The 21,797-nt window shown below is 45.8% G+C and overlaps 1 long non-coding RNA gene across 1 annotated transcript; it reads right to left on the minus strand.

The window, feature by feature from the left end:
- Positions 1-1,338: 1,338 nt before the first annotated feature.
- LOC148843198 (uncharacterized) lies at positions 1,339-5,575 on the minus strand. The gene is made up of 2 exons (XR_016103578.1): positions 1,899-5,575; positions 1,339-1,601 (listed from the first exon to the last, which is right to left on the minus strand). It is a non-coding gene; the product is annotated as an uncharacterized LOC148843198 (long non-coding RNA).
- Between the last annotated feature and the right edge of the window lie 16,222 nt (positions 5,576-21,797).

Consider the following 21,797-nt stretch of genomic DNA (forward strand, 5'->3'; position numbering starts at 1 on the left):
ATTTTCCTTTTCTTCTATTATCTTAGTGTGATACTTGATCGAGAGAGAATCAGGTGAAACTAATGGAGGTGAAAACAGTTTTAAGGGGTGCAGAAGAAACCCATCAAACAGAACAAGCAGGGGAGATTTCTGAAGAAGGTGGTAGACTATCTCAACTCCATTGATTCTTCATTCTCCACCGTCCAATTCTCCTCCACATATAACCAGATCCTCTAATTCAAGGCCTATCTACAGTCTGAAAAGGGTGATTAGAGCAGTTTCAACAAGAAAGTTAACAACAATAACCAATGTTTTTAAAATCGGATTGGATAGGAAACCATTCCCGGATTGAATGGTTTGGCCATCTCATCCAAACGGACGGCCTGCTCTGACAAAGATTAAAAAACAGCCAATAATTGTTCTCAGGTTGAACGGTTCGATGGTTCAACCACCTGAATCAATTATTCACTGACCAGATCATCAGTTTTGACCAAAAAGCAGTTTTAAGGTAAAACGGTCCGATTTTAAAAACATTGAAAAAAAGCAATCAAACAACAGATGGTGGGGGAAAAAACAATCTATTGAAGGTTGTCATCCTGAAGCGGATAATTTTGGGTCCAGAAATTTCTGGACACTTTGAGATGGTGAAGCACATGAAACACAAAAACTGTCATCGTCCTTGCTTGGGGTTGGGGATGATGTCCAAATTATCAAATGTCCTACCACCAGACTCCATACGGTTAATAACCTAGTAGCAGTGAAAGAGCACATAATAATTTTGGTGAGTCCTCCAGAATTTTCCATCACTTATGCATAAGACCATAACAACAGTTTATTAAAAATATTCATGTATAAATCCAAATTCTAGTTAATTTGGTGGGATACTGAAATATGGTGTTCTTGGTTCTTATTTCAGCCAAAGAGATGCCTAAGACGAAGCTGCAGAAGTGTTGTAATGTATCTTCTCATGTTATTTCTTGTTTGTGAAGCGTGGGTTGAATAACCTTTGGCATCATTTCTGAAATAGTGCATTTGGTTTGTGGAAGTTCAGAATGGATCCATCTGTTTGGTTGGGGGGGATCAAAATCTAATTCCTATTCTTGGTGGGTGGAATGGCATTCCCCATTTGAGGGAATGGTCATTCTCTCCCCCTCTCCCTGGGATGAGCACATTCTGATTCCAATTCTGACTGAACCAAATGCACCCTTACTTTCTTTTTTACCAAGTCTTAAACAATTATCACCAAAATGTTGGCATCTGAGTTTTTTAACGAGAATGGAATAATGCAGTTTTTTTATTTTTTTAAAGGTTGAATGGGATAATGCAGCTAACCTCTATTGGGACAAGTTTCTCACGTAATGACATAAAAGAAATTTCATTTCTATTTAACTTTTTAATGACAAATTTTACAACGAGCTGGTGGGTGAGAGACCTCGTGATTTGTGAAGGATGCAAATGTTCAGGTTGATGCGCGTCCTTTCAACCAATGGTGCCTCGAGTTTCAACCATGTTCTGAGGAACTTGAGAAGCATCAACAAGGTCAGAAACTTGATCCTCAGCTTGAAGAGCAGTTTTCAGTAATAGCCGTTCATTGGCTGGAATTGCATCTCGTGCTTCTCAGCCTGGTCAAATGTGGTCAAGTTGATGGAGGTCAGGGAACTGGAGTTCTAAATGGGTTTTAGTTCATTCATGACTGTAGATCAATTTAAATGGGTCTTGGTTCATTCATCTACTTCTCTTTTTCTCTAAATTCACTGCCCATCTATCCTTGAATGAATTTTTTAACCAAAAACAGAAAAAAGAAAGAAATCTTAAACTAAAAAAACACCATAAAACAATACAAGAACCCAGGATTTTTTCTTTTTTTTGGTCTTGTTGATTGATAACAGAAGTTTTTTGTTGACAAGGAAGCAACATACCGATGGATATGAGGTCCAGATAAATTTTGACTCTAAAGACAGCCAAACTTAGCAAAGACGTGAAGGAGTCTCCCTTGATCTACAATAGTTGTATTCTTATCTCCAGGTTCTGGCTCAGCTCAACGAATTTTACCACTCAGACAAGGCCAACTAGTTCTCTCTCAACTCCGCCACAAGACGTCCCAACCAGGAGTAATAACGGTGGCAACAACCACCGGATAACAGCTTCAGAATCAAAGTTGATTGTGCCAATTAACACACTCAGACATCGGCAAGATAAATCTGTAGCAAGTGCGGCGAGCACATGGCAGGCATAGCTAGCACAATTCCCAAATGCACCCCACAAAAATCAGAAGCTTCTAAGCCTTCAAGGAAGAGCTCCCCCAGATTTCAAGCTATTTAATCTAAGGAGACACTCCGAAAATATGCCAGCTCTAATCCAATTGATCATGGCAATTTGATCGACGAATACAGACTACAGAGTTCAGGTTGCAAGGATATTATCAGCTACTCATCAAGAATAACTAATCGTGGATTGGTTACCTGCAATGGAGGCTGCCAACCTAGGCCATGAACTATCACCCATCGATCCGTCCAGGTAAGTATGTTTTACAATGCTTCTTGATGGTTTCGACTAACATAGGCTGCATTTGGCAAATAAGAACTTATCTTGTTACAAATAGGACATTTTAACTGTAAAATAAGATATTTCAAATGCAGGCTAAATACTCCATCCTCCTGTGACAAACCTTTTCATTGCACCTCCGTCTTATTTCAGCTGGACGGGGTTATGTGTAACAACCACCTGGAAGAGGTGACGTCTGTTTGCTTGAGTTAAAAAAAAAAAAAAAAAAAAAAAAAAAAAAAAAAAAAAAACCTATTATCAAACACTTCTTGAAACAAATCATCTAATTTCATCAAATATATGTTTGGAATCGTTGGAGTTTATTGATTAAATGCAAGGTTCAAAAAATCGTTTGAAAAAAGAAGAAACGCAATAATAAACTCATCAAATATGTGTTTGGAATAGTAAGAGTTTATTGACTAAACGTTTTGTATTTGATTTATTTGAAAAACCCCCCAAAAAAAACAACGATAAACTAATTAATAATTAAAAAAATTAAAATGAAGTTACCCCTAACCATAAAAGCATACATAAACCGAAATCTACTTTTACAAGTCTACACATAATGGATAAACGGAAATCTACTTTTACAAGTCTACACATAATGGATAAACGGAAATCTACTTTTACAAGTCTACACATAATGGATAAACGGAAATCTATTGTACTAACAGCAGCGTTTGTTGAATAAATGCATACCACTTCATAGCCTGCATTATTATTATTGTATTCAAGATCCTTGGCTGCATTAGTATTAGCATTAGCTACATACAAGAACCTTCGGGAATGTATCTTTTGGGATTTTCCAAATGTTGTCCCTACCCATCTAGACATACAAACATGACTTTCATGACCCATTGCCACACGTTCAAAGCACCTTGGTGTTGTCTACATTTGCAATCAAAACGCTTCTGATTCAAGAATGTGAACTAGATAACAGGGGATTTGGCAAATCGAAGGAAATAATGGAGACTCTGTTTTCAACCAAAAGCTTGGCCAGATTCAAAAACTCACTCATCTGTTGCAACCACCAGTTTTTCACTTTTTTTTTCCCACACAAAGTAGGAATACCAATATCTGCGCAATTGGATCTTCTTCTCGAACCCAGCACCATATTTTTTCTCTCCCATGGATGCCTCCCAGGTTCGCACGATGAATATAGACCACCACATAGCCACCGATGAGATTTCTGATCAAATATCAGGAATTCAGCAATCAGCATGCTTTCCAAATCATCGTCCCCATGGAAGCTAGATACAAGGACCCCTGGCACTAAATAATTGATTCAAGAATCAATGGACTCGAACTCAACTCCTTCGAGCTACGATGACCCCTACACGCAACCCCCCAGTTCTTCTCACGCAAACCTGTTGCAGAATCTGATGCTTTCATATCTCATTATTACTTAGAATTTAGGAGCTGCATGTCTACTGGATGAGGAAAATTATTCAAAATGCCTGTATTCAATTTTCACCATCTTCAAAGCTATAAAAAAGTGCAGAGCACAAAGAAGTTACAAGAAAAGCATAAAAAAGAGAAATATAAACCCTATCCCTGACATAGCAAACTAGACTAACCAACATCCCAACAAACTAGACTACATCAGTCATCGGTTGGATGAGGAAAATTATTCAAAATGGCTGTATTCAATTTTCACCATCTTCAAAGCTATAAAAAAGTGCAGAGAACAAAGAAGTTACAAGAAAAGCATAAAAAAGAGAAATATAGACCCTATCCCTGACACAGCAAACTAGACTAACCAACATCCCAACAAACTAGACTACATCACTCATTAGTAAATTTGGGCTATACGAGATATACATGAACATGAAACCCTAGAGTTAAATGGAATGAACGAGTGAGAAGGGTCACAAAAGGAGAGAAAAAAAAAACTGAAGGTTAGAATTTGTGCTAGACATATAATCATATGTCACCCTGAGAGTGGAAGAGATACTGCGCTACTGCAGTGCTTCACTTTAATCGCTTCCTTAGCTCCCGTACAAATCGGGCTTCCTGTTGAAAAAATAAAGGAAGCCCGACAAGCGGAGCTATCGACAGTGACGAAAGTTTCGGACCATCAGATCCATCAACAGGCCACTAATTCCAACGAGTAAACAGTGTAGAAGGCCGACAAACTTGATCTCGAACAACAATCACGACAAGTGGAGACGCAGAAGTCTTCGCAGATCATTTGTCGCCAAATCGTTGTTCATAGGTGCGCCCTTCTTGGTGAAGAAGGCAGGGAAAGGGAGGGAACTCGGAGGAGGCGAAGAGAAAAAAACCGAGCCTGCAAACACATCCCCATCTGCTGCCCTCGCGTCTGTGAGATGGATCTGCTTCGGAACCATTTCAGGCTCCGGACCCAAACGATTTGTCGAACATAAAACCGAATCAACATCGTTTTCCTTTTTTACTTCCTCCACAGCATCATCGACCTTCGGTGGCTTCAACTCCTCCCCACGCTTCAAGATAGTTACTTGGCCCATGACAAGAGTTTTAGCCGGAGGCTTCACAACATTCGTTCCGCATCGACCGTTACCGTTCTCCTTCTCGAGAGACCCCGACGGACTGCGCATTCTGCGGCGGTTCCGCGAAGAATTAGGACTAATGTTAGTGCCAGAGTTAGGGTTAGGGTTTCGGTTTCGGCGATGTCTGATCACAGGCGACGTTAGTGTTTCAAAGGGGATCCGATCTCTGAGACAATCTTCAGAGCGGAGAACAGCAGTTCCCATGGCTACCAACAGGCTGAAAAAGAGAATAAACAACGAATCTCTGGTTTCAATTATTTTCAGGAGTATACAAACCCTGAAACGACCGACGATCGGGTTTTATGGAGAGTAAAGGCGGTCGTCGCGCAAACGTACAATATAGGTTTTCTTCTTGTTGGATTGGAATTTCTAATCTAGAGCCTACATCTTGTCCAGAGCCATTAACCGACATAGAAGATTCTAAAACAACGGTTCTTAAGAATGAAGCAACAAACCTAATTTGAATCATTATATAAGCCGAAATTTCTTAGGCGATAAAATATGATATGGAAAGAGTTAAATAAAAATAAAATAATATTAAAAAGTTAGAAAAACCACCTAGAAAACTGGTTTTCGTGAATCGTGAATACCGTTTATATGACGTGGAACCAAAAACGCCAGTGGCTGAATTATCCACGGGAGGGCATTTTAGTCATTTGAGGTAAAAATGAGAATGTAAATTTGGTCGAAAAAGAAGGGCAGTTCAGGGAAAGAGAAATCGTGGAATCTCGTGAATAGAAAACAGCTGGCATTTGACCGCTTGACACGCTTCTAGAGCGGGCTGGTGTGACGTAGACGTCGACGTGACACGTCTTCCAATCAATCGGTTTGTCTTGGGTGTTTCAGGAATTCTTGATCTTTTCAACTGGGTATCAAAGATCGCTTTCGACGTGGCTCCAGCCCAGGAGGCCCGCGGCCATCGGGCGGGACAGAATCAGAGCGGCCAGCGGTTCAGCGCCAAGAATCAGGTCAGAATTGGAGGGCAAGGACCGAGCCGCAAGTCTTATTCATGATCGCCCTCCTTTTTCTCCCAGTGGGTATGTTATACGGAAGAACCTCTTTCTTTCTCTTTCACGTCACTGTAGAAATTCCATCCCCAAGGAAAAAACAGGACCGAACCCTGTTGGCCAGTCCCGTTGGACCGATGACACGGTGATGTGTTCATGATTCTGGTCCGAATTTATCTTTCCATTATTTTACCAAAAAAAAATTTTGTTTCGGTCAACAATCTTTCAACACAGATGGTTGAACCAACGTTTTAAAAATCAACCCGGAACAGGAACCGTTCTAATTACCAGTTTCGGGTTGATGGTTTGACAAATTGATGGTCTATTCCAACTTAAAAATTAAGATAAAAAATAGTCAAAACCGTTGAATGGATCAACAATCCGACCACCCCGGTCAACAAGTATTGGTCAAATCAATAGTTTTTGGCCAAGGACTCGATTAAACAGAACTAGTTGCTTGGATGGTTCTTAGGCCGAACGGTATGACTAGACTCTAGATCTATTTCCTACCCATGACAATTTTGCCCACACCTACCCACAAAACACTACCCCCGTGCATTGGGAACATCTCCCCATGTTCTTTTATCAAATTTATGTGGCATCTATGAAAATATTATTTTAGTGATACTCATACTCCAGGTGGGTAAGTAACTTTCCCACTTGGGGGGAAAGTTGTTAATACTTAGATATGATAAAATTGTCCCTTTTAATAATGGTTTTTATAATTAAAATGGTAATTTTCTTATTTACCTAAGAAATAAAAGAACAAGGATAAATGCACTTATTCGGGTAAATATTTCCTAGGAAACACTTACCTAGGTAAAAAACATCCCGAAAAGTAAATAGGGCCTTGGGATGGCAATTTCTACCCTACCCCGATGGGTACCGACTCCTACCTTCCCTGATGGGGTGGGCTTTTTTGCTTGAACGACAAGTTTTTGGATTCTACAACCTATACGGGTACAGGTAGGGCATAGTATTAGGCAAAACCTGACCTGCCCCAACCCACATATTGTTGGAAAGCATATAAACTTTATTTACTAGGTCTTGTATTTAATAATATTTTGAATTTTACATGAAGGATGATTGGTAGTTTATGTATCTTTTATATGCCTTAATCAAATAATTGGAAATTTTCATGGGTATTTGTGTTTCTTTATTTATTTATTGCTTATACATGACAATAAATAACAAGAAATTAGATGTAGGTTATAAACCCAACTTACCCTTGCCCTTGAATGTCGGGAGGGTTTGGATTCTCAAAATCCAACCCACTACGGGTTTTGGAGTAGGTCTAGGTTGGGAGGTTTAAGGACACAGGTAGGGTCTAGAATTTACAAAACCTTTCCCGAACCCACCCTATTGCCAATTTACAATCCCTAATGGGGCCTAAGATCCAAGTCTCATAAAAGGCCCATTTGTTTTTAGGGAAATAGGAGGGGGAAAGTTGGTGAGCAGGCCCTTGATCAACTTTCTTGTGTTCTTTTTTTGATAAGTTGTGGATCCCACAATAAAGTTATTTTCCCTAGGTAAGCTCTACCCATCTATCAGGTGAGTAAGGGAAAATTTACAAAACATAAAATGGGACACATTTTCTCATTCTAACAATGGTTTTTGATGAAGGAAGATTTGGCCCGACCTCTTTATTACGAGACACATGGCAGAAACGACAGCTCGGCAAAAGGGGTCAAGCCTAGGCGGGAACAAGGGCACATTTCGCCGAACTAACCTACCTTGTAACAGCTCGGGATGGACTTCGCCGAACTGACCACCTTGTAACAGCTCGGGGTAGACTCCGCCAAATTGTCGCCTTGTAACAGCTTGGGATAGACTTCGCCGAACTGACCTTGTAACAGCTCGGGGTAGATTTCGCCGAACTGACCCACCTTGTAACAGCTCGGGGTAGACTTCGCCGAACTGCCACCTTGTAACAGCTCGGGACACACTTCGCCGAACTGACCCACCTTGTAACAGCTCGGGATACCTCCGAGCTCAAGACCGCCTTGCTCAGCACTTCGCATCATCTTCTAGGCACCAAAGCCAAACAAGTCGTACCATGCTTGGCACCAGGGAAGTCCATGCCCGAGGGCGCCACGCCTGACTGACTTGGGATCTGACGTTTTGGCAGCAGCACTCTAAACGGCCACCTGCCACTGCCATTGACGCCGCCATCTCCAGTTAGACGGTTAGGCAGTGACGGTTCTGTCTCAGCAGAAGGGATGACGGCCGAGTTGACAAGCACAAGGGTAATCATACCCGATCTGACAAGGGCCTCGGGACGAGTACGCGAAGCGACTATAAGAGCCCCCTGCCCCCCGACAACGGAGGTATGCAAACTTTGCGCTATCTGGTATTACCTTGCTTTTGAAAGATTCTAACTTGAGATTCGGAGCCTCTACACCGGGTTCCCCCCGGAGCTTTCCCATCTCTCCCGTTTCAGGATCCCTGCTACCCCGTTCGAAAGCAAGGCAGCGGACAGCTAAGACTAGCCGGATCGCGCTCCATCAATTGGCGCCGTTTGTGGGAAAATGCTTCAAAAAGCCTCCCTCCAAACTTCGATACCCCCTTTCTTCTTCAAAAATCCCAACACTCATGGCCTCATCCAGCAACACCGGACGCGACACGGAGACAAACGCCACCGGGGAGCAACTTCAAGTCCCCGTAGTGTGCGTCGGACAGTTCACCATCCCCCTTTCGGCGGATGGGATCCCCATCCTGAACACGCCACAAGCAGTGGCACCCGTAAACCCTCCTACCACAAACGTCCCCTTTCCTCTCCCCATTGAGACAACTACCACTGAACCAACCACTACTTCACCTCGCCACCCCGCTCCGAGGCCGGTCAAGGCCTCCCCACAGGATGGGCGCCCCCGCCAGGCGAAGGCCTCCCGGCTCCAAAACCACCCCAACAGCTAGGCCTCGTCCCCAGGCCAAAGAGAGAGAAATGTCATCCCCGCCTCGCAACCCGCGGGTGGGTCGGGAACCTCGCCCGTGAGGTCGGCACCCCGGCGCTCCAAGCCCGAGCTCCCGCTCACCGAAAATCAATTCAGCGCCCTGGCGGCGGACTACCAGCACTCCGAGCCCATCGAGCTCGGTAACACGAAGGCCAGCAGCGCCAGCACAAGGCCCGCTCAACGGCGAAGGCGCCGGCGAAGCCGCCAGACCGCCACCCGCACCTTGTCGGAAGTCAGAGGCAAAGCCACGAGCTCGGATGAGGTAGGGGCTACCCCGGCTCTCTCCGTTCCTTTCCCCCTCGCATCGGAACTCCTAGCGGTCCCCTTACCCAGAGACTTCAAACTCCCACCTCTGGACAAGTACGACGGGTCCTTCGACCCCAACGACCACGGTGATGCCTTTCAGTCGCAAATGCACCTCGCCAGGGCTAGCGAATCGTGCATGTGCGTGGCCTTTACCACCACCCTCATGGGGGTAGCCCGCACTTGGTACAGGAACCTGGCCCCCGGGTCGATAAAGTGTTGGGCCCAATTCGTGCAAGTCTTCACCACACACTTCGTCACCAGCCGACGGTGCCCCAGAACAGAGGAAAGCATCTTCGGAGTGGTCCAAAGAGAAGGAGAGTCTATTCGGGGCTACATCAAGCGGTTCAACGAGGCATGCTTGCAAATACCACGGTTGGACCCCGCAGTGCAGCTCGCGGCGGCCAAAAGAGGGGTGACGCACAAAGAGTTCAAATGGCACATGGTGGCCAACCAGCCCGCGACCGTGGCCGAATTCCTCAAACTCGCGGATAAGTTCATGAGGACTGAGGAAGAGATCAACCAGCGAACCGAAGGCGGGAACGAGAAAAGAAAGAGAGAAGGCGAGCTCTCCAACCCGGTGAGTAGAAAAAATCTGACCCGGGAGCCGAAGCCGAACGATTCCTTCCGGGCCCCCTTAGCAGTTCGGACGGACTACACGCCGTTGAACACGAGGCGGACAGAGATCTTAATGACGATCAAAGACGCTCCGTACGTTAAGTGGCCACCTAGCCTGAAGGGAAATCCGAACGATAGAAACAAGAATTTGTATTGTACTTTCCATAGAGACCATGGTCATAGCACCAAACAGTGTAATAACCTCCGGGACGAGATAGAGGGACTCATCCGTCGCGGATACTTGAGAAATTTTGTACAGCACAACAATAACAATAAAGCAGGTCGGCAAGGGGAGCAAGAAAAGGATGCACCCAAGTCTAGCAACAGACCTGCCGAACCGTTGCAGAAGCAGCCTCCGGAAGAGAGGCCAGTTCGGGGAACCATCCATGTAATAGTGGGAGGAGCCCGGACTTCAATTCGCGAGGTGGCCCTCGAAGAAAGGAACCCCCCAAAGAGGCCAAAGACCGAAGAGCCAATCTTTTTCACGGAGGACGACGCGCGAGGAGTCCACTACCCCCATGATGACGCGCTTGTCATTAAGCTAAGGATCAGCGATTTCGAGGTCAGGCGCGTACCCGTAGATTCGGGCAGCTCAGCGGACATCCTCTTCAAATCGGCATTTGACCAGCTGCAGTTAAAGAGGAGCGAGCTGAAGCCCGTGAACACTCCCCTGGTAGGTTTCAGCGGAGAGGAAGTTAGGCCCATCGGGAAAATAACTGTCCCTGTGGAAGTCGGCACATGGCCTTGTGCGGTCAGACTCAACCATGATTTCCTGGTAGTCGCGACCCCCTCCCCATACAATACCATAATAGGGCGGCCGATCACGCATGTCCTACGGGCGGCGGTCTCCACCTACTATTTGGCCATGAAGTTCCCAACGGACTTCGGTATAGGGGTAGCGCGGGGCGACCAGCTCGAGTCCCGCAAGTGCTACGTTGCCGCCCTAAAGGGAAAAACCAAGGCGGCCGACGACCTCGAGCTGGAGCGGCCGGCGGAGCAAGGTGAGGAGCGAGCTTCGCCCACGGAGGAAACATTCGCAATCCAGACTTCAGCTACGGACCCAGCTCGCACACTAAGCATCGGAGCTTCCATCGAAGACCCCCTACGAGCCGAACTGGTGAGTTTTTTACTTCAAAATTTAGATATTTTTGCCTGGTCCGCGGCCGACATGCCCGGCATTAGCCCCGGACTGATAACTCACAAACTTAATACTGACCATGTAGTCAGACCCGTTAGACATAAGAAACACAACTTAGCCCCAGAACGCTGGAGAGCGGTCGACGAGGAGGTTGAGAAGCTCCTCGCAGCAAACTTCATAAGGGAAGTCCACTACCCGAGCTGGGTGGCCAACCCGGTGTTGGTAAAAAAGGCAAGCGGCAAGTGGCGCATGTGCGTCGACTATACCGACCTGAACCGAGCTTGCCCGAAAGATTGCTTCCCCCTCCCCAAAATTGACCGCCTAGTGGACGCGACCTCGGGAAACGAGTTGCTAAGCTTCCTGGATGCCTACTCGGGCTACAACCAAGTTAGGATGGACCCATCTGATGAGGAAAAAACCAGCTTCATTACCGAGTTCGGCCTGTATTGCTACAAAGTCATGCCCTTCGGACAAAAAAACGCCGAGGCAACTTTCCAAAGACTTGTAAATAAGCTATTTCGGCCCCTGATTGGTACGAAGATAGAGTGCTATGTAGACGACATGGTCGTCAAAACTCAGTTTTCACAAGAGTTAATACAAGACTTAGATTCTGTCTTCCAAATCCTGCGACACTTTAGCATGAAGTTGAATCCCAACAAGTGTGTCTTTGGCGTCACCTCGGGCAAGTTCCTAGGCTATATTGTCAATCGGCGCGGTATTGAGGCCAACCCGGACAAAATAAAAGCCATTCTAGATATGAAACCACCTCGGAAAGTAAAAGAGGTCCAGAGGCTAAACGGCCGCATAGCCGCTCTAAGCCGCTTCTTATCTAAGTCAGCAGACCGCTGCCTACCCTTCTTCAAGGCAATCAAAGGCAAAGGGTTCGAATGGACCCAGGACTGCCAGTTCGCGTTCGACGAACTAAAAGGTTACCTCGCTAGTATACCAACCTTAGCCCGGCCCGAGGTGGGCGAGGTTCTACAACTGTACCTCTCGGCGAGCGACGAGGCGGTCAGTTCGGTACTAATAAAGGAAACAGACCGGGTCCAACAACCCATATATTATGTTAGTAAAATTTTGCAGGGAGCAGAGGCAAGGTACCCGGAGATAGAAAAACTTGCATACGCCCTAATAATAGCAGCTCGGAAACTCCGCCCGTACTTCCAGGCTCATACAGTCATCGTCCTAACTGACAAACCTCTTAGACAAGTTTTACTCAAACCCGAAGTCTCCGGTCGACTGACGAAATGGGCCATTGAACTCAGCGAGTACGATCTCCAGTACAAACCGAGAACTGCTATCAAGGCCCAAGCTTTGGCAGATTTTATCGCCGAATGCACTTTCAGCCACGAAGCCCCACAGGTCGAGCCCGAGGTCCCCATTTGTGGCGAACCCGGAGCTCCTGAGCCCATAGAGTTCGAACCCCGTGAAGTAGCATCTTGTGTGGCATCTCTCCTAATCAGGCGAAGAGCGAATTGGGATGAAGAGCCGTGGATCCTTCACGTGGATGGTTCCTCGAACTGGTAGGGTAGCGGAGCTGGAATAGTCTTGTGCGGCCCGAGCGGCACAAAAGTAGAGTACGTGTTACGCTTTGAGTTCGCGGCATCCAACAACGAGGCAGAGTACGAAGCGCTAATCGCCGGGCTGGACCTAGCGCGAAAGTTTAAGGAAAAACACTTGGTCATCTGCAGCGATTCTCAGCTCGTGGTAAACCAAGTTATCGGCGAGTACGAAGCACGCGATCTCTCCATGATCGCATATTTGGTCAAAGTAAAAGAAGCCCTGCTCAACTTCCGGTCACACATCATCAGGCAAATCCCGAGGTCCGAAAACACTGAGGCCGACGCCCTGTCCCGGTTAGTCAGCACGAGTCACAACAATATGAGAACTGTGTACATAGAGGACTTACCTCGGCCTAGTATTCTCGGGGGGACAGAGGAGGTCGCTCCCATCTTAGAAGCAGAGCCGAGCTGGATCGATCCACTCATGAGCTTCCTGATAGACGAAACCCTCCCTATAGAATGCAATGCTGCCAAAAGGGTGCAGCGCCAGGCAGCCAAATATGTCATAATAGACGAACGGTTATACCGACGGTCGTACACGCTCCCCTATTTGCGGTGCCTGCGACCTACCGAAGCCGAGTTTGTACTCTGCGATACTCATGAAGGCTTGTGCGGCGGACACTTGGGGGGCAGAGCACTCGCCCAAAAGGCACTTCGACAAGGATACTACTGGCCAACGATGAAGGTAGAAGCTGTCGAGCTCGTCAGAAAATGCGACAAGTGTTAGAAGCACGCTAACATCCACCATCAACCTGCCTCCGACCTCAAATACCTCGCCAGCTTGTGGCCCTTTGCACAATGGGGCATCGACCTCCTTGGGCCATTCCCACCAGCAACAGGCGGGAGAAAATTCTTAGTTGTTGCGGTAGATTATTTTACGAAGTGGATAGAAGACGAACCTCTGGCAACTGTTACGGCCCGAAACATACAAAACTTCTTTTGGAAGAACATAGTATGTCGGTTCGGATTACCTCGGGTTCTAATTTCCGACAATGGCAAACAGTTCGAGGATATCAAGTTCCAAGAGTGGTGCCAGGACATGGGGATTCGGCAAAATTTCACGTCAGTCGCGCACCCACAGGCAAACGGTCAGACGGAAGTAATGAACAGAGCCATCCTGCGCGGACTGAAAGCACGCCTGGATCGAGCTAAGGGATTGTGGGCCGAAGAGCTACCAAGTGTCTTATGGGCTCACCGAACGACCGAAAAAGCAGCCACGGGAGAAACCCCCTTCAACCTCACCTACGGCACTGAAGTGGTGATCCCGGCGGAAATCGAAATACCAGCGTTGCGATTAGAAACATACGACGATCGGATGAACGGAGACGAGTTACGGACCAACCTCGACCTACTAGACGAGGTAAGGGACCTCGCGCACATCCGAACAGTGGCATACCAGCAGCAGGTAGCTCGCTACTACAATAGCAGAGTAAAGCGACGAAGCTTCTGAGTCGGCGACCTAGTCCTTTGGAAAATTATGGTGCCCGAACCCGGTGTCGGCAAGCTTGGACCTAATTGGGAAGGGCCCTATAAAGTAAGAACAGCACTCGGGAGCCCATATGAACTCGAAACCTTGGAAGGCAAACGAGTACCCCGAACGTGGAACATCGTGAACTTGAGGCGATACTACCTATAAACCACCTAGCGAAGTGGACGAAATCAGGCCATGTGCCACAAGGCAAGCCGAGGAACTTCAACACATTATCAGCTCGGCAAAAAATCAGTTCGTGGCATAAAAGACCACGGAAATCTAAAAACCCGGCAAAGAAACAGCTCGGGAAAGATGAGCAAGGGGAAAAAGGACACTCCATTGCAAGAAAAAGTACACTGGCAAAAAAAAATAAAAAAAAAAAATTACATGCCCGAAGCCACTTCTTCGCCATCGGAAGGCACTTCAACAACACCCGAAGGCCCTGCCTCTCCTTCAGAGTCCGGCTCGCCATCGGCAGCATTGGCCATCTCCCGAGTTATGCGCGAAGTGGTTATGGCACTTACATCGAGGTCGAGGTATGTATTCTAGGTCATCCACCGGCTCAACTTGAACCCCCTCCTGTAAGAGTCCACCATCAGATCGTCAAAACGCGGGGAGGCAATGTAGTCTTCAACTGCCTTCTTTTTGGCGTCTTCAATGCCTTGGGAGAAAATCTGCGTTCTCTCCCTAATGTCCTCCTGAAGATACTCGACTTGATGCTGCAAATCCAACTTCAAGTCCGCCATGTGCTTGACAACTACCCCCATGGCCTCGGCGTCACGTTGAGACCTCGCCTGTCTGGCCATCGCGACGCGAGCAGCCCTTTCAGCAGCGTAAGCAGCCGCCTCAGCAGCCCGGGTATTTGCCTCTGTAGCACGGAAGGCTTCTTCAGCACCATGAGCAGCAGCCTCAGCAGCTCGCGCCTGTCGTGAGCTCCTCTCCACTTGGGCCGCCAAGGCATGAATCGAAGAATTCACCTACCGAAAGAAACAAGTCAGCAAAAAGACAACAGAAGCAACGGAATTAAAAAAAAAAAAAAAGAATCTCACTTACCACCATGGCATGTGTTACGGCGCGGCAAGCGACCTGATTCAAGGGAAGATCGGTCCACGCCGCGACCTCCTCGGGGAAAGTAGCATCCCTACTCTTTTGAAGAGCGTAGTTCGGCATCAACACGCTCCTAAACTCCCCTTGAGCTCCCGAGCCTGAGGGCCCAGCCCGCGTATGAGCAGACCCGGAGTGAGGAGCACTTGAGTATGCAAGAGCGCCCGTATGAGTGGTTTCAGCGAAAGGTGCCCCGGAAGCCTCGTGCACCGGTGGAGTCACTTCGGGCTCCCTGGGTAGATCCTCTGTCATATGGTCTGGGGCTTGGGGCTCCTCATCCATGGGCAGCTCGTTACGAGTTCGCTTGGCGACCCGCTTCCTCCTCTTCATACCTTGGAACAAACGCCCGTCGCGAGTTCTCTCCGCATCCATCACACCTACAGAACGAATTCGACATCAGAAAATGAAGGAACAGCAAACAAGAAACCACATAGCCAGAAACCTACCCAAACTCAGGCCGGCTGCAAAAAGCTTAGCCTCCGTTAAGTAGTGGTGGCACTTTAAGCCTTGCCGTGCCCACTGCCGGAGACCCTTCACCGTCTCTTTATCAAGAGTTACGCCCGAGTCGGGAGCGGCCTCACCCCACCCGGTCTGAAAGGGCCATCCTTGTGCACTTCGCACGCCGAAGTAGTCCCGCTTCCACGCCGGCACCTTGTTAGGGAGATCGTGCAGAAGCTTAAAACCCTGGCGAGGAGTAAGGTAATACGCCCATCTCCCCCCAGGAAGAGGACCCGCCTGTCCCTTGAGCATCAAGATAGAGGAGAATATCTCTAAGTCCAAGGGAAAGTTCTGCTCGCAAAAAAGGGATATCGTCCCCACCAGGTTCCGAATAGAGTTCGGATGAAGCTGGCCAATGGTGACGCCGAAGTGGTTTATGACTTCGACGAGGAGGGGATGGAAAGGAAGTCGCAATCTTGCGGCGAGCTGCTATCGAAAAATCACGATCTCGTCGGGACCGTGTTCCCAAGGAAAGCTACCCGAAGGAATGAAATATGTGTACCCCCTAGGAAGATTGTAGGACATAAGTATGGATTGAAGCCCCTCAGGCGTCATGGTCGAAGGACCAAACCTGTCTAGCATCCGACCTCGGCGGGAGGTAGACGCCAAACTGCCCGAAGCAACTCGGCCCACTAGTTCATAGTCTTCAAGCTCCACCTCGGGATCACTGAGGCAGTCTGGGGACACGGCTCGGTTGGTGGAACCTACGTCGGCCCTACTCGAAGAATCGTCTGAGCTATCAAAGTTAGACATTGGGGAAAAGATAGATTCAAGAAAGTACTCACTGGAAAGTTTGAAGAACAAGCTAAAGAACCGTGAAGACTGTATAACCAGCCTTGACGCGAGCTGGAAGAGACTCACGCGAGTTGGAAGGTTGGACGCGAACTCGATAGACAACCGCAGAAGTGACAAACCAACCGGGGTCCCCCACTATTTATAGCTACAGTAACCAAGAATCGACCGGGCAGACTGAAGACGATCCGACGGCCCACGTTCTTACCAACCGCGTAACCCTTAAATTCGAGACGTGATTGGCGCACGTCTTTCCAAAAAAAGCGAAACGTCAGCACGTCTTTTTGAAACCAACGTCGCTTCGACACGCGTCTTTTCGAATCTGACGCGTCGCACGTCTCCCTGATAGTCGACGGCGTACGTACAGCAGTGGCGTGCCTTTTTGAAATGACCCGCTGTCACGTCCCAGCGGCGCGAGTTGGTTTGAAATTTAAAACGCACGGTCACAACCACCAGCATTCTTGAGTAAGGCACGTTTCCAGCCTTCTCGAAAACCGAAAAAACCCTAGCAAAAGCATCTCGTACAGTGAAGGTTTGAAGGACGGGACAAATCTACAACCACCTCGTGAAAACTCCCCGCACCATGGCAAGGCCCTCGGCACAAGGAGTGGGGGGCAATTGATGAAGGAAGATTTGGCCCGACCTCTTTATTATGAGACACGTGGCAGAAACGACAGCTCGGCAAAAGGGGTCAAGCCTAGGCGGGAACAAGGGCACATTTCGCCGAACTAACCTACCTTGTAACAGCTCGGGATGGACTTCGCCGAACTGACCACCTTGTAACAGCTCGGGGTAGACTTCGCCGAATTGCCGCCTTGTAACAGCTCGGGATAGACTTCGCCGAACTGACCTTGTAACAGCTCGGGGTAGATTTCGCCGAACTGACCCACCTTGTAACAGCTCGGGGTAGACTTCGCCAAACTGCCACCTTGTAACAGCTCGGGACACATTTCGCCGAACTGACCCACCTTGTAACAGCTCGGGATACCTCCGAGCTCAAGACCGCCTCGCTCAGCACTTCGCATCATCTTCTAGGCACCAAAGCCAAACAAGTCGTACCATGCCTGGCACCAGGGAAGTCCGTGCCCGAGGGCGCCACGCCTGACTGACTTGGGATCTGATGTTTTGGCAACAGCACTCTAAACGGCCACCTGCCACCGCCACTAACGCCGCCATCTCTAGTTAGACGGTTAGGCAGTGACGGTTCTGTCTCAGCAGAAGGGACGACGGCCGAGTTGACAAGCACAAGGGTAATCATACCCGATCTGACAAGGGCCTCGGGACGAGTACGCGGAGCGACTATAAGAGCCCCCTGCCCCCCGACAATGGAGGTATGCAAACTTTGCGCTATTTGGTATTACCTTGCTTTTGAAAGATTCTAACTTGAGATTCGGAGCCTCTACACCGGGTTCCCCCCGGAGCTTTCCCATCTCTCCCGTTTCAGGATCCCTGCTACCCCGTTCGAAAGCAAGACAGCGGACAGCTAAGACCATCCGGATCGCGCTCCATCAGTTTTATATGGTAAAAAAGTCATTGTATAACTTACCTAGGAATCAAAAGAACATGGGTAAGTGAATTTATCCGAATAAATGTTCCCCATGAAACATTTACCTTGGTAAGTGGCCTCTTGAAAAACGAATGGGGCGTGAAATATACTATATATATGTAACATAATTATGTACATATAGATATCATATATAATTAAATTACATAAATTTCATAATTAATAATTTCAATATTTGTATTTATATAAATTTATTTATAAGTTAAAAAATAACTTTTAAATTTTCATTTTTTCTTTTAGATACAATAGGGTAGATTTAACTTAAATATGAATTTGATCCAAGTTTGATGTATTGAATTTCAGATCAGATTCATATTTTAAGTTTCAATAACTAGATTGGATTCAGATGTGGTTGGATCAACCTAATCATGGTTTTTAAAATCGGACCGGACTAGATGGTCGGACCAAAAAAACTAGGAACCGGTCAGGTGATCAGTTTCGTTTTCCCAAAATTGGATATTTGCAAAAAAAAAAACGTTGATTTGGTTAGCAAATCGCTGACCTGGGCAGTTGAACAATTCGAAACATTCAATGGTTTTGACCATTTTTTAATTTTTTTGTCAAAAAGAGCCGACCATTCGACCCAGGAACCAGACCCCTAACTGATTCATTCTCTGGATCAGTTTCAAAAACCTTGAACCTAATTACAGTCTTACGTAAAAGGAACTCTGTTTTGAGCATTTGGCAAAAAGTTTTTTGCTAAATAGTTTTCCCATGAATAATGGATGGGGAGATGAACAAAAGAACCCCTTTTGAACCCCCAAATTAGAAATTCATCTTAAAAAAAGTTGCTAAAAAAATTATATGAGTTCAATTATGATATCGAAAAAAAAAAAAAACTATGATGTGGAAAAAACTTGATACCAAAAAAAACTTAGAACCAATCAATTGTCATCATAAAATTAGAAATCAATCGGGTGGATTTCACCAAAATTCACAAGATGCCTTTCCGGTACAATGTCTTTTTGGCATAATAGATGGTCGTTCTTCTTCTAGTTATTGACTTACTTGTCGAAGTGTCTAACCCAACGTATCACCCGGTGACCTAAGACTTTTCCTCTTTGTTGCAGATTAAGCTTTGAGGTGTTCTTCCTACTCTTCATTGTAATTGGTGACCTTAGACGTCATCAACATAAAAAAAAATGGCACCACTCCATTAGGAGTTGAAATCAGCCCCCACAAGATAATTTCTTATAACGTTTCACAGCATATACCCGCCGTGTATTGGGAACATCTCTCAATGATATCTTATCATTTTTGGTATTATCATCAGGAGATATTGCTAATACACGGCGAAGATGTACTATAGTATGTTGTGGGGGTTGATTTAAACTCCTTCATTGGATTGTTTGAATATTCAAAAATGGTTATTTGAAAAATGACACAAACACACATTTCCACATTAATTGAAGTAAAAGAAAGTCACCAATTTACCATTGCTGCAAAAGAAGGCATTGAATACATATAATAATATAGATTAAAAAGCTAAATTTATTTCCTTTGGAATATGTCAATAAATCTCAAAATCCTAAATTTCTAATCCATCTATTTTTGAATGGAGGATAGTTTTGGGTATTAAAAAAATTGATGTCAAGTAGAGTAATGAGATAACAATTTCTAATTGCTTTCAAAGGTAGGACTCACCACCTAGTTGGCCGGAAACTTAAGTTGTTTGATCTAGTGTTTAGTGCTTATTTTAAATTTTAATTATAAAAAAAGTAATTAAAGTGCTTGCCCGGCACTCGACAGTGACAATGAAGGAATAGGGGTATAGAATCAGAATCGGAATGTGTTATTCTGATTCCAACTATTTAGTTGGGCGGAATTGGAATCCCATTCTCATTCATGATTGAATGGTATTCCCCCATTTGAGGGAATAGCCATTCCCTACCCCTTCCTTGGAAATGAAATCCTATTTCAGCTGATTTCAATTCTCATTCTCATTTCTGTCTGAATCAAACAGAGTATGGGAATGAAACATTCTGATTCCAATTTCGGAGGATTTCAATTCCATTTCCAATTCCATTTTGATTGCAAATCAAATGGGCCCTTAAAAAACTCAATTAAACTTTGATTGAGGTATGCATGTATTAATTGAGTGATACAAGCAAATATAAGCAATTTTAGGCGAGACAACACCTCCTTTCTCAACTCAGTGGTGTCACTCTGTTAAATAGAAAAACCCTAGCTCCGATGCATCAATCTTTTAGGATGAAAAACTTGAATGAACTCAGAAAGTGACTATGGTCAGCAACGAGGACAAAGCGAGACCTACTATATGGCGAGAAAACAAGTGAAATTATCAAATAGAAAAACACAACAGACGTCTAAACAACAAGTTTCTCTTCTCTTTGGTGATTTAATGTTCGTTTTATTTATTTGTATATGCTTAGATAGTACTACTGAAGTTGGTGGTTTATCTTCATGTTATGATCTTTATTGATTTTCTCAGCCTTCTTTGTTTGAACTTTGAAGAGGAGTTACGACTAGTCAAGTTTTAGTTTGTTTAGTCCATTTGCTTAGATAATTCTATTTGCTTCCTTCTACTTCCAATTTGACTTTTAGTTTAGCTTTAATGCAATTTTACTGCATTTTCTCACCACCCAGTGAGTTAGTTGATCGAAAACTTAAGAATTGATGATCAACTGATACACGAGTATGCTTCCTTGTTTCTCTCTTCTATGTGCACTTATCTTCCTTATTCTTTTTTTTTTTAATCATATCCTCCTTCTGAGGCTATGTTTGGTTTGAAGGAAAACGTAGGGAAATCTATACATAGGAATGGCAACGGGGCGGGGATTACATTTTCCGTCCCCGACCCCAACCCCCAAATCACCCCCATCCCCGTCCTCGATCCCCATCAGGGAAAGAAATCCCCCTATATCCCTAACCCCAACGGGGATGAATTCCCCATTGGAGACCCGAATCCCCGAGAAAGCTGATGTTTCTTTCTTTACTCTATTTTTCTTTCTTCTAAATTTCTCAATTAGTTTGGATCCATAGTCAAGTGGGGTGATGCAGAATGTTGACCCTTCCCTTCTATCCTTGCTTCATATCTGTTTTTATACATGATGAACTATTAGTATCATCGCCTCCTATTGAAGGCAAGTAGAAATACAATGGATCAACAAATAATGCTAGCAAGCAGGAGATAAGAAAAACATGGTTCCATTGCACACACATGCTCACTTCTTGGATCAAGTATCCTCTTCCACCATGGTTCATGGTCTTCTAGAAAGACTTTAGACTTCCCTAAACTCAAACGCTCTCCATTTCTACTCCTACCCCTACCTCCACCTCCCCCATCCAATTTCAGCAAAGGAACTGAAACCTTATAAACTGGAGATGCTTTTCAAGGCACCGAGAATTGCCTTTTGCCCATACGAATTTAGGGAGTTGTTGTTTTCCATCACGATAAAACCTAAAAAGTTTGATACCCATTATACAAAATACCAGAAAGTTCCCAAGATTAAACCGAAAATGAAATTAAGAAAGAGAAGAAAGAGAAGAAACTGTTGCAAGTTGAGGCCGACGATGAGAGAGAGTTCGATGGGTGACGGCGATGGCGGTTGGCGGTAATAGATGAAGGTCAAAGGAAGATTGAAGAATTGAGTTTTTGTTCTTTCTTCTTTGAGTATCTCTCAATCTCTGTCCTTTGTCAAGACTCGAATGGTAGCCTAGTAGGTGGCAACGATAGACGTCCGATGTCCGATGGGCGAGTGGCGACAATGACAG

This window comes from Nelumbo lutea, chromosome 8 (genome assembly GCF_056320005.1).
Source record: "Nelumbo lutea isolate HS-2025 chromosome 8, American lotus-T2T, whole genome shotgun sequence".
In the NCBI taxonomy this organism is placed as follows: Eukaryota; Viridiplantae; Streptophyta; class Magnoliopsida; order Proteales; family Nelumbonaceae; genus Nelumbo; species Nelumbo lutea.